Source organism: Halichoerus grypus, chromosome 10 (assembly GCF_964656455.1).
Source record: "Halichoerus grypus chromosome 10, mHalGry1.hap1.1, whole genome shotgun sequence".
Lineage (NCBI taxonomy): Eukaryota > Metazoa > Chordata > Mammalia > Carnivora > Phocidae > Halichoerus > Halichoerus grypus.
In genome coordinates this window covers 68,640,089-68,652,928 of record NC_135721.1, presented here as the reverse complement: position 1 = coordinate 68,652,928, position 12,840 = coordinate 68,640,089, and the positions used below count along the sequence as shown (strand labels likewise).

General features: G+C 38.9%; 1 protein-coding gene and 1 pseudogene across 26 annotated transcripts in view; one reads left to right on the top strand and one right to left on the bottom strand.

Annotated features, from left to right (window-relative positions):
• Positions 1 to 12,840, bottom strand: part of NRXN1 (neurexin 1) — a 1,113,724-nt gene that overhangs the window by 345,548 nt on the left and 755,336 nt on the right. The gene's annotated exons all lie outside the window — the stretch shown is intronic.
• On the top strand, positions 6,396 to 6,905 carry LOC118552857 (endothelial differentiation-related factor 1 pseudogene; annotated as a pseudogene).

The following is a 12,840-nucleotide window of genomic DNA, read 5'->3' as shown; positions in this document are numbered from 1 at the left end:
AGCTTGCTTTATTCATTTAAGAAGCGATATTAAAATATTATTTCATATGTATTAAATTTTTTCCTTTGACGACCCACAACTATTTCTAGACTATCACCTCCTGATACATTGATCTATAAATGATCTTGTAAAATGAATAGGCACTAAGGAGCTCTCCTGTTGGGGTAAGGACCCTGAACTGGTAGAGGGCGGAGTGCAGAAACAACAAATAAAATAAATACAAGTATGTATTATTGGTACACAGTTTAAATATGTGTTTGAAGATTTACTAAATGTCCAATCCAAACAAAAACTCAAAGAAATCTTTCTCTTGGGTGTTCGAACAGTATGTAATTATGTTGCATCATATGAATAAACTTTTCATCAAACACTTCCTGAATGCTTATTTGCTAGGAGTTGTATTTAATAATGGGACTAAAGCAGTGGTTGCCAAGTGGGGGGCAATTCTGCTCCCAGGGAACATCTGACAATGTCTGAAAACAGTTTTGGTTGTCACAGCTGGGAGAGAAGTGCTACTGGCATCTAGAGGATAGAGGTTAGGGATGCTGCTGAACATCGTACAATACACAAATCAGAATTGCCTAGCCCCATATATCAATACTGATGAGGTGAGAAACTCCACAATAAAGACATAAGGATGATTCAGAGTGGCATAAAACTGAGAAAGAATAGCTTTTAGAGGGCGTGACTCTACCAATCCCAGTGAGAAGAAACAGATTCCTAAACTAAAACAGTCAAGGTTAGAGTGAAGAGAGAGTCCGGTGGAGAAGTTTTAAGGAAAGACCACAACCAGACAAGATTCAGTGATGGAGTAGCTTTGAGACAAGTAAGAAAGGTGAAGAAATCTAGGACAAAGCCTGGATTTCTGACTTTGCTGACCTAGTAGTGGTGACTGTCAATACATGGAGAAACGGGATGTAGAAGGTGACACAGAACTGAATAGAAAGTTAGTTTGGTTTTGGAGATGTTGAGCTGAAGAAGATTGAGTACATTTAAACAGAGCCAGTTGCTAAGAAGGTATGAAGGAATAATGAATGTATAACTCAACAGAACTCTAAAGTTGAGGTTAAAAAGCCAGGGACTGATCATCAAATAAGTTGAAGTTTTGCACATTATCTATTTATTAAAGAGATAACAGGGGGGAAAAAAAAGAAAAAGAGAGATAATTGTCAGATGTCTTTCTCACAATGCAAACAAGATGTCTGAAGTTGAGTAGCTTCATTTCCCCTACGATGGTGAGTTCTCCCCTAGGACAAATATGCAATTTGTGGTAGTAATGTGTTGCTCTCCCCCCTCCAGTATTATTCTCCACAGAAATCTTCCCTTATTCACTACTGTCCTTTTACATTAGTGTGTGATATAAATCAAGACTGATAGAAGAGACATCTTATTAGCAACCAGGAACTGTTTTGATGTATTTGCCAAAACTCTATATTATTTGGCTTCTTTGCTGCTACATAAAGTGTCATTTCACTGTAATTCTAAATGCAATTTAATATTAGCTATGAATTTTCAGAGCAGGGTTAATTAATTAAGGTCTTAAATTAAACTGAAATACATATTGCAAATATATGCATTACAAACACATTTATATAACTTATAAATAGCCATGTATATAAATTACTTATCTATAAAACATACAGCATCTCACTGTTACTGATTTCAAATAGAATCAAGACACTTGAATTCAGTGCATAGGAAGGAAATATGATATCTGTGCATTCCATAATCAGCTAACCTTTGGCAAATTCATTAATTTTTTACAAGAAAAAAGGCAATATTCAGAATTCTAAACCACAAATGGTAATGTTTCCTGAGCCAACCCAGTTATTATTAGTACTTATATACTGAGAAACAATTAGAAACTAATTTTTAAATGAAATAGGGAGATGCTTTTAGAAGACAATAAAGGAAGATAATTAAGTACAATAGTGAGAAAACAGTTTTCAGATTTGTTCTGAAGAAATAGTACCAGATATTGTCCCTAATGCACACATGCGTGGAGAAGCACAAACTCTCAAAGTTCACGTTTAGACCCAAGAAAGGAAAAATCAACAAGAGAAACTCGTTGATGCCAGATAATTGATGACAAATAAGCAGCACTTCTTTCCTCCTCCCAAAAAGGTTCAGATGGCACTTAATTATTTCATCTACCCAGTACTTTAATCCAAAATTGAAGAAGACATTTTTCACAAACTGCCAAATACAAACAATTTATTCAATTGGGTCTGCTTCGCATGAGTTGTTCGGTAGTTAACAAGAGAGCAAGAAAATAAAGATTTTTAAGGGTCACATTTGCCAAATATCCTCTTTAAAAAGTATGGGTGGTTCCTTGATACAACTGATCGTCATAACATCAGGCCTGTGCTTGACTGTAATCATTAAAATTCTCCTATCTGAACATTCCTTCTGATTAATAACGGAGAAAAGTGTCTGCAGGAAGATAATAAGATAATGCTAGTTTCCTGGGTTGTCAAGCCAGCAGGGCAAGGGGATCTCAGTGAAGGAGTTAAAGACACGGGTTTCACATGCGCACCATAAAGCAGAGAAGGAAGGAGGCAGTCTTTGGGTGCCTGATAATCTATGGCTTTGGAGTCAGGAGGGCTAGTTTGGAGCAAAAGAGAAATAGATTTAGTTTTTAAAGAAATAAACAACACTAGCAAAATCAGATCTCCTCTGGACAAAGCGTGGGGCCAAGAAACGCGTGCAGTGGTTTAGGAGGGCTTAGCCTTACGCAGTTGACAGTCTGACTGACTAATGAGCACTTTCTCCAAATGAGGCTGGTGCAGGAACACTTTCCAGGGCTGCGTTTTATCTCAAGGCCCATTTGCCTGCAGCTGAGGTACTATTAGCAGTCGAATGTGGCTGTAATGTAGCCACGTGACATCAGAATAGTTCTATTTCTAGAAAGATAGCAGAGAGAAACCCTCCAGTGTAATCATGCCAGTGTACACTTACGGTAGGCGGGAAAGGGATTTTTCATTTTGCTCCTGGAGCTGAACCGCCAAAGTTGAAAGGGAAAAAAAAAAAATAAGGCTCTGAATTAAGGCGTAAAAAATCTGATGTTGGGAAACATGGGCTCCTGTGCTTTCCTACTCCCAGGAAGTAAGTAGTTTCAGCAAATAATCCTGTTTTGTTTTGCTTTACTTGCCCAGACACATGTATCCATTAAAGCATTCCTCTCCTTCAAGTACCAAAATGAAATATGTGGAACTATTTTAAAATAAGGAAGGATTTTAGCTTAAATTGTCCTCCCAACTGCTTGCTTAGGCACCCATTCTATGTGAGGCATCAAAGGGCATTTGGCCAGACCTGGAGAAATAATTAAACAGGCCATACTTTGCCAAGGAGAGAAAACAAGTTGGCCAGATGTTCAACGTTGCCTTTGTGACCCATAAACCTACCTCTAGAGAGACATTTATCCCTGGAAGTCAGGAACCCCCGAAAAGGCCATCGTTCTATGAGTCACACAGGAATGTCCCCAGTACCAGCTCGGAGTAATTTAACCATGCCGGAGACCTGCCGAATTTTCAAGAGATGAATATCCTGCTCTCTCAGACATATTGTTCTGATATTTCTTCCACGAGGGCAAAGTCTCTAAATAAATCCAAACTGACTTTTATTTGAAAAGAGCAAGTGTATTTGGTGTGTCCAGCAACTTAAGTTACAGGAGAAATAAATTCTAGCACCCCGTTTCAAATCTAAACAAAGGGGCCTCCAAAAGACTTGCTATTTACAGGGCCTGCAGAGCCTTGAGTAAGCATTTTCACGGCACCCACAGAAGGTTCTAATGCACAGCATTGCTGCTCCATCACCAGCTTATTAAACCTTAATGGGACTTTTGAAATGCTTTACACCAGAGCTGCAGATAACTCACCCACAGCATGGCTCCTGGAAGCTGCCTCGATTCTGCAGCCACCCTGCAGGTTACCAACCTTCCATGTGGGAAATTCCCCAATGCTAGTGTCCTCATTGATGTCAAAGGTCAGCAAACTAAGGTCATGGGATAAACCATCCCCTCTTTTTGCATTGCTGGTGAGCGAAGAAGGATCTTCACACTTTTAAATCGTTGAAAAGAAAGAAAAATATTTTGTGAGATGTGAAAGCTACGTAATACTAACATTTCAATGTCCATAAATAAAGTTATATTAGAATACAGCCATGCCTGCTCATTTAAATATTGTCTAAGGTGGCTTTTGCATCCAAGCATCCGATGGCAGAGTGGAGTAGTTGTGACAGAGACCTATGGCCTGTAAGCCTAAAACATTTACTATCTAGCCCCTTTAAGGAAAAAAAAAATGCTGATCCTTAATTTAAAGCATCATCAGTCATTTTCAACCTTTGACAAGTTCTGAAATATATTAATAAAAATTTAAAGACAGGTTCCATGTCAGTCTCTGCAGCCCTTGGTCAGAACTGATCACTACCTCACAGTCAGGCCTGATGCCCCCATTTCAGAAAAGCATTCAAGAGTTCTGGGTGGGCTTCCCAAGGATCAAGACCACAAAAATTATGCCTTTAGAAAGTTCAAGACTGACGTAGGTAATGTGTAGCTAAAAAGTAATATGACAGGGGCGCCTGGGTGGCTCAGTCATTAAGCATCTGCCTTCGGCTCAGGTCATGATCCCAGGGTCCTGGGATCGGAGTCCAGCATCGGGCTCCCTGCTCAGCGGGAAGCCTGCTTCTCCCTCTGCCTCGACCCTGCTCATGTGCGCAAGCACTCCCTCTCAAATAAATAAGATCTTCAAAAAAAAAAAAAGTAATATGACAGATTTTTTCCCCATGAAACATACCAGAACCTACAGATCAAAATGAATATTGTTCTCTTCAAAGCAGACACTTTGAAATTTGTCGCGAAGAAGCTACCGGTGCCCAAACGATTGAGAGGACGTCTCTGACACTGCCTGCAGGACCTCTCCTTGGATTGCCTCTTACATAGTCTCAGTGATGCCAAATTTGGGTCCGTTAAACTTGGATTTGATTCATACTTTTTAAGTCATTTAGAACTATAGTCAGTGAATAAAAGAGAGAAGCACATTGCCTGGAATAGAAGGGGACACCTCAATAAATATTTGTGGAGTGACTTGAGCTGGCTCAATATAAAGCAAGGCTATTGCCGCTTACAGGAATAAAAACCAGCTGAAGACAACACATATAGCCATTGTCTGTCTCTTAAGTGTACAAAGTGCCTTCCATATTCTTAAACTTCTTTGCAGGTAGTGGACATAGGGATTCCTCGTGCTAACATGCTTGTCCTGTCTAGGAGAGATGTCACAAATACACCACACCTTAGGCCAAGGTAACCCTCCATAGGGAAGAAACAAGGGAGGCAAGGATCTATGAAGCAATACGGCAGAGGAACTCCATCTGCTGGAATTCTATATATTGAATCCAAAGAGAACATCTCTGAAGGAAACACAACACAGTGGTATAAGGAAAGGAGAAATAGAGGAAAGGCGATAGAGGAAATGAGAAGTCAGTAGAAACAAGTGAGGTCATTAGAAGGAGAAGTACACCCTCAGAAATCAGAGGAACAGGGAGATGAGCCGCCCGAAAAGTGCCCTCTCTGAGGTAGAAGGAGATGGTAAAGTGACCAGTTCATTTAATTTGCTATGATACTTCAGGCATCATGACCATGTTCTAGTTCTTTATAATGCCTGGCTGAGTGGCTACTGGGAAGGTTTCCTATATATATTTTTTGCATTCCCATTTCTCACAGTAACCTAAGTGGGTCTCCTCCTTATAAGGAAAAAAAATCTGTGTCCACAAAAATGCAACTGATTTACTAAGCATTTAATAACTCGGCTCTGACATCAGAAGCAGAGAATTCTAAAACCTCGCTGAGTAGCATCAGCATCTTTGTATTAAGTGTGTATAATCCTAGGTAACTTCCTAAAAGAATAACATTCATTGGGACCCTCTGATAAGATTTTTTCAAATGGGTTTTGTGATTTTATAGCCATCCAGCAAATGTGTCATTTTATGAAGTACAGTGAGAGCAAAATAATTAATCTACAATACTTCAGAGAGTGACAAGACAGTCCAAGTTAGCAGTCAATTATCTGTACAGCAAATGTACATTATGTCTAATTTCCACTATGCTTAAACAACAATAACAATAGCAAGTGTATTTACAGTATCTGGAAAGAGTAACAACAGAAACATTTTATAGATTTCTCTTATAATGCTTTGTATTCTGTTATAAAAAATAAACTTAGATAGCAAATATTAATTTATTCATTCATGTGTTCATTAAATAAGAATTCACCATATGCCGAGAACTGAGGACAAGTTGGATAAGACATTCTCCTCATCCGATGAAGCTCACTGTGAAGGAGAAAGATGCCTGAATAGATCAAACAAGAACGTGTCCAGGAAGGTCTCGAGCAACTGCCATGGAGCCACCAGATGAACCACGCAGGACCTGCCCACCCGCCGAGGCCGAGAGCGACTGGGACGTGGTGAGGGTGTTTTGCAAGAAGGGCCCACAGCCACCCAGGCCAAGTCGAAGCAGGCCATCTTAGCAGCTGAGAGAGATGTGGAGACTTTCAAGAAATGGGCCACTGGCCAGAACAAACAGCATTCGATCACCAAGAATATGGCCAAGCTGGACGAGGTGACTGAGGAGCTGCACCACGACCAGATACCCTGGAGGTGGGCAAGGGTTCCAGCAGGGCCAGCAGAACAAGGGGCTGACTCAGAAGGACTTGCTGCTGAAAACCAATGAAAAGCAGCGGGTCACTGGGGACAACAAGAGTGGACCAGCCATTCCTAATAACCAGGTTCAGGGCAAAATTGAGAGAGCTATGAGCCTCAAGCTCCAGGGGAAGGATATCGGGAAGCCCATCGAGAAAGGGCCAAGGGTGAAAGGAATACAAACCTTGAAATCAGTGTGTTCTGGCTGATCTCATCTGGCTGGTTCCCCCGCACCACCAGCGCCAGTGTGGGGCTCTTCACGTGGCTGAGCAGAACCCGGGACATCAGCCCTGCCAGGAACCCCTTCTACCCATACCTGATGTCAAACAAAGGATGTCAAGCAAAGTATTACTTCTCCTGATTTTTTTTTCCGTCCTATCCCTGGTGTCTGCCCAGTCTCAGGGTGGCTCCCCAGGGAAATGTGAGTGGGACCACCTCACGGTTGGCGGGACTGCGGGGTGGGGTGGCCTGATGTGCAAGAGAAGATGCTGTCTCCAGTCTGGCTTTATTTGTTGCCCTTAAAAAAAAAAGAAAGAAAGAAAGAAAGAAAGAAAGAAAGAAAGAAAGAAAGAAAGCAAGCATCCAGGAGGTATGGGATATCTAATCCTGTGGGGGTTGGGGGGTGGTGGTGAGGGGATGGCAAGAAAGAACAGTGCTTGAGCTAAGTCAAAAGAATAAGGCATTTCCTGCCTTGTTGGGGCAGGCTGATCTCTGGCTTGATAAGTAACATACATCAAGATCTTCTTACCAAAAGAGCATCAGTACTGATCAGTGAAAAGAAGATCCTGGTGTAATAAATCCATTCCATTTTCAGAGAGTCCCTTCAATACACAAGTTCTTCTGGGAAGATTTAAACCTCATGTCTTCCCAAGTAAAACTTTATCCCTAGGAATTGATGAAGGAGAGGAAAGCAAAACTCCAAAAAAAGAGGGAAGAGGAATGGTTTCTTTGGAATTACTGCTTGGTCCAGTCCTGGCTATGGACTTGTAAGAATTTAGATTTGACAAAATATATTAACTATTAGAAGTACTTTGTATGACTAGAAAGGGTATCCACATTCTGTGTTTCTGTTTCTCATGCCCTGATTGTCTGTCTCCCTACCCTTCACTGGGTACAATAGTATGTGGTGTCAATTAATATGAGGTCTGAATCTCATAATTCCTGCTAAACTTTGGATCAACATTACAAAACACACCATTAACGCAGATGACCATCTCCTAAATTTGTGCTTTGATTATAAGGAGCAAGAGAGCTTGTAGAAGCCAATAAGTTCCATCCCCACTCCTACAAAAGAGACTCAGGGCAAATATGTTTACAATGGAAGGTCATTAGTTAATATTGTCATATTTTCTGTATTTCCTGTACCTAATACTAAATGGAAAATCACAAAGTAATGAGAAATAGTACATAGTTGTTCAATATTACCATTGTGGGAAAAAAAATCTGTTCACTAATGCAATTACATTGAATAGAAAGAATATAAACAATAAATTTGAACTTGTACTCCAATGCTGTTGAATTCAATCTTGTCCTACAAAATGCCTTTCACAAATGTAGGTTCTGAATTTTGTTTTATTCTGTCATTGCTTAATTTACCAAATTCCAGACAGTCTTTTGGGAGATTTGCAGACTGACTGACTTCAAAAGGCAATCTGACAGAAATAACTGGAAATTTCAATGAGGATGAAGATTACTCTGTAAGGAGTGAGCAAGTCAGTAGCCATAAGGGAATTTCTCACAAAACCACAATGCAGACCGCTTCACAAATAACTGAGCAAATCTTAAAATTTTATTGCACTAAAAGACAATTGGGAGAGAAGACAAACCCCCACTTACTTGTAAAAAGCTTCACTAGTTTATATCAGAGTAATTTCCCTGGAATTCACCCTAAACTTATTTGAATAGAGCAACACCTTTAAATCAGTCTTAATGGCCAGCATATGCAAAACACAGAATCACTGCTTTATAAAATCTATTACTCCAGATGCTACGACTAGGTGATTTTCCTCAGTGGGCAACATTTCTAGGCAGACCATGTTAGCAATACTCACCGTGACTATATGAAGATGAATGGGATGCTTAGGTTTCATGCCTAGTTGATATACAATCATTTTAGATAAATTATAGATTGATTACATTTAATTATAGAACTACCATACTCATAAAGGATTCCAAGCCTTTGTCACTCATCCATCTAATTTTGTTACACAAGGGAAGCATGGGAGAGTATGTGAGGGAAGAAAGTGCTTCAGAAATGACTGACTTCATGCAACTACCACAGGAGTTGTGCTTGAGGTCTTTGATGATGAAGGACCATAGAAAAGACCTGAGGAGCCGTTTGGTGATGAGTACACCTAAGAATCAATGTTTATTGGATTCCATATAATTTCTTCTCTTAATTCACAGAGCTACCTAGTAAAATATATTTCATTGTCTCTATTTGACAGGCAAGAGAACTAAAGCTCAGCAAAATTATACATAATTTGCACAAAATAAATGTGACTCCAAGTTCAAATGTAGGTTTGTCTTATTTCAAAGTTTACATTCTCTTTCCATTCTACCACGACACCTCACAATAGGAGCCTCACGTGTCAAGAACTAATAGAAACCTGGTGGTAATTTGATTGAGATCTGACTAGTTCCTGGGATAGCTAGATATACTATAATAGAATAATTAAAACTGCAAAGTGAAATGATTATAATTGTGATATCAACTATTGACCTAGGTACAGAAGAGAAGGGTAATTTTTCCCTGCAGTGTTGAGGAAGACCTCCCCAAAAGATAACAATTTCAAATGGGTCTTGAAGGATGATGGGGAGTTTGATCATATCTAACGGCAAAATGGGCAATGTGGGCAAAGGATTCGACGAAACAAAAACCAGGCACTTGACTTGCTCAGAGAAGTAAATACTCCAATGTGGCTCAGAGGTAGTTTTCTCCTTGCTCTCCCCCTTTCTTAATTAGCACATCTCAATTCTTTAGCCTTTCCCAATGAACTTAATTTTATACCAATGTTAGAATTAATAGAAAAAGGTGATCTTGAAATGACAACTGACTCAGTGATGAAGTCGCCATAGTCCTGACATGGCAAAGAACTAAAACAAAGATTATGACAAGTCTCTCTGATGCCTTTCTTCAAGGTCCCCATGTCTTTACCACAGGAAAATAATGTTGTTTCTTTCAAGACACCGGTTTTTCAATGAGGAAATAATAATAATAAAAAAATAACACGAATGGAATAGAAATAATTAAATATTTAGACACTTATTTGTACTCTCTTCTTGACTTTCTTATTCTAAGCAACACTCCTACAGGAAAACGTGCCTCAGTTGATATGTTACATTTTTTTTGAACATTTGTTGGGAAATCCCAGGGACATCTTCAGTGAGAAAACCTAAAAATTATATGGAAACCCAGGCTAGTAATCAAGATTCCTGTTAGCCTTTTGCAGTACCTCTCCAAATTTATGGAGTTCTTTATAGACCAACTTGCTAAATCACCAACTTAAAATATCCACAGAACCTGAGAAAAATATTTCACCTGCCGCTTCTTTTCTCCCCAAGAGAGAAATTCTCCTCTCAATAAACAAGTACCTTTCTATTGAATAGTTTCTCAGACCTAGCTTCTAAAATTTCTGCTGAGTATACCACTTCGATAATTTGTTACATAATCTATTTACAATCCCTTATTCTACACATAATATTTGGGAAATGAATGTAGCATAGTTGTCTGTGGATATATTTCCTGCCTCCTGCAAGATTCTTAAAACTGATTTTTATGATTAAGGGGTGTCTCTGCTACTAAACCAAGTCACTCAAACTTTCCTTTTGAAATGAACATTTATTTCAGATAATACATGCTCTCTATGGGTAGCCTGTCCACTTTTCACATGTAATGATCCTGTCTTTTGTAGATATGAAATTTTCAAAAGATACTGGCATACTGCAGGAGAAAACACCATCCTTTCATTATGTTCAAAATCGATCTGACTCTGAGCTAGCACTTTGGGTAATGGGGCTACATAATCATGTAGACCCTTTCAGGAAATGGCTTATTTATGGATACACACACACGCACACACGGAAGATTTCACACTTCTGGCTTTATACAATTGTATTCTCTTTTCCTTTCCGATATGTTTCCAAAGTAGGAAGGCTGTAATATACGGGAGGGCTGAATTTCTACATCAGCTAGAAATCTGTTGTCTGCTATATATTGGCTCTATTGATGATGCATTAAGAGTACGTTTATTCCCTATCTGAATCCAGTCCTCACCAACAGATTTGTACGGTTCTCATTTACTGAATGAAATAATACTAAAGATGGTTTAATATCCTTGTCATTGCCCAATGTTAAAAACAAACAAACAAAAACACTGACTTCTAAATTTATTATTTAAAAAATCTTCATTTTTCCTGAGGAATTGGTGTATTTTTTCCTCTTGGATAATAGCTTAGTAAGTCTGCATGTGTTTCTTCCACTTAGTAGCTCATTATTCTATTATAATTTCAATAAGTAAATCATATTCAGTACATAGTATGAATAACTAGCTCTCATTTTGAAAAAAAGATGAGTTTCTTATTATTTCAACTTGTTCCTTATTTTCAAAAAGATGAAAGAGAAATGTGGCTAACCTTACAGCCACATGAAGCAATGAAAACAGTCTAACTAACTTGCTGATCTACTTTGCTCCAGACCTTTTGAAATGGCTATGTTTTGAATAAAACCTATTTCCTTAGGCTAATAAACAATCTATAATCCATTAAGCCTTTATGAACAAATCTAAGGCTTCTGAAATTAGTGCTTAGGGAAGAGAAAGTCAAGTAATGGATTTCAAAGAAATATGAAGGTAATTAAAGAAGACCAAGGATCAAACTCTCATCACCATAATGATTCCTAGAATAGAGCCTTCCCAATGGCCATTTGGGAAGTTTATGTATTACCTAACCTAGAATATGAAATGAGATAGCGAGGAAGAAGGCAAGAAACAACATTTTTAGAAAGGAGTTGGGATAGAGCCAGAAAGGAAGAAAGAAAGAAAGAAAGAAAGAAAGAAAGAAAGAAAGAAAGAAAGAAAGAAAGAAAGAAAGAAAGAAAGAAAAAGAAAGAAAGAAAGAAAGAAAGAAAGAAAGAAAGAAAGAAAGAAAGAAAGAGGGAGGGATGGAGGGAGGGAGGGAGGAAGGAAGAGAGAGAAAGGGAAGGAAAGGAAGGAAGGAAGGAAGGAAATCAGAGTAGTTATTCTCTGAAAGAGTGAATAGCTTTAATGGATATTTGCTAGCTAAAGAGAAATCAGGAAAGTTAATAATATTAACAAAGGAACTGTGGGTTTTGAAGTTTAAAAACGTCATTTAAGCCTGAAAGTTGGGTTAAATAAATTTTGGGCTAAGACCGCTCTGATCCTAGTGATGTCAGAAGTAACTTAGTTATAAGTAATGATTTGAGTTGTATTTATGTTCATATGTCTGAAAAATGCAAAGGTCCGTTTCTCCCATGTATTTGAGTGTAATACAGAAAATCAGCGCCACAATCCACCTGCTCTGGGTAGGAAAGCCACAGATAAACTCACATGGAGTGAGCAGAGACTGAGAATTGCCCTAATAAACTTTCACCTTTGTTTCCATTGCACAAGTAACAAAACTTTGAGCTGGGCACATGGCCATGCAATATATAGAATTTTCCAGTCAGTCCTGAAGCTAAGTGGCTATGTGGCCAAGTTCTGACAAATAAGAAATGAGCAAAACTGATGGCACTTCCAAGTCATGCCCTTAAAAGGGGACTGGGCTTCTCCTTCCGTTCCAATGAGAATATCTGCCTTGGACCAAGCAGATGAAGATAACCTGTTAGGATTATTAGAATCGAAAGACAAAATTCTGAACTTTCTGCAGAGAAAAGCCACCTCATTCAGATTTTATTGCTCCGAGTTCAGATTTTATGACTCAAACTTTTTTTTTTTTAATTGAGACAAGAGGGTAGTGTTTTCTTTCTTTCTTTTTTTTTTTAAGATTTTATTTATTTATTTGACAGAGAGAGACACAGCGAGAGAGGGAACACAAGCAGGGGGAGTAGGAGAGGGAGAAGCTGGCTTCCCACGGAACAGGGAGCCCAATGCAGGGCTCGATCCCAGGACCCTGGGACCATGCCCT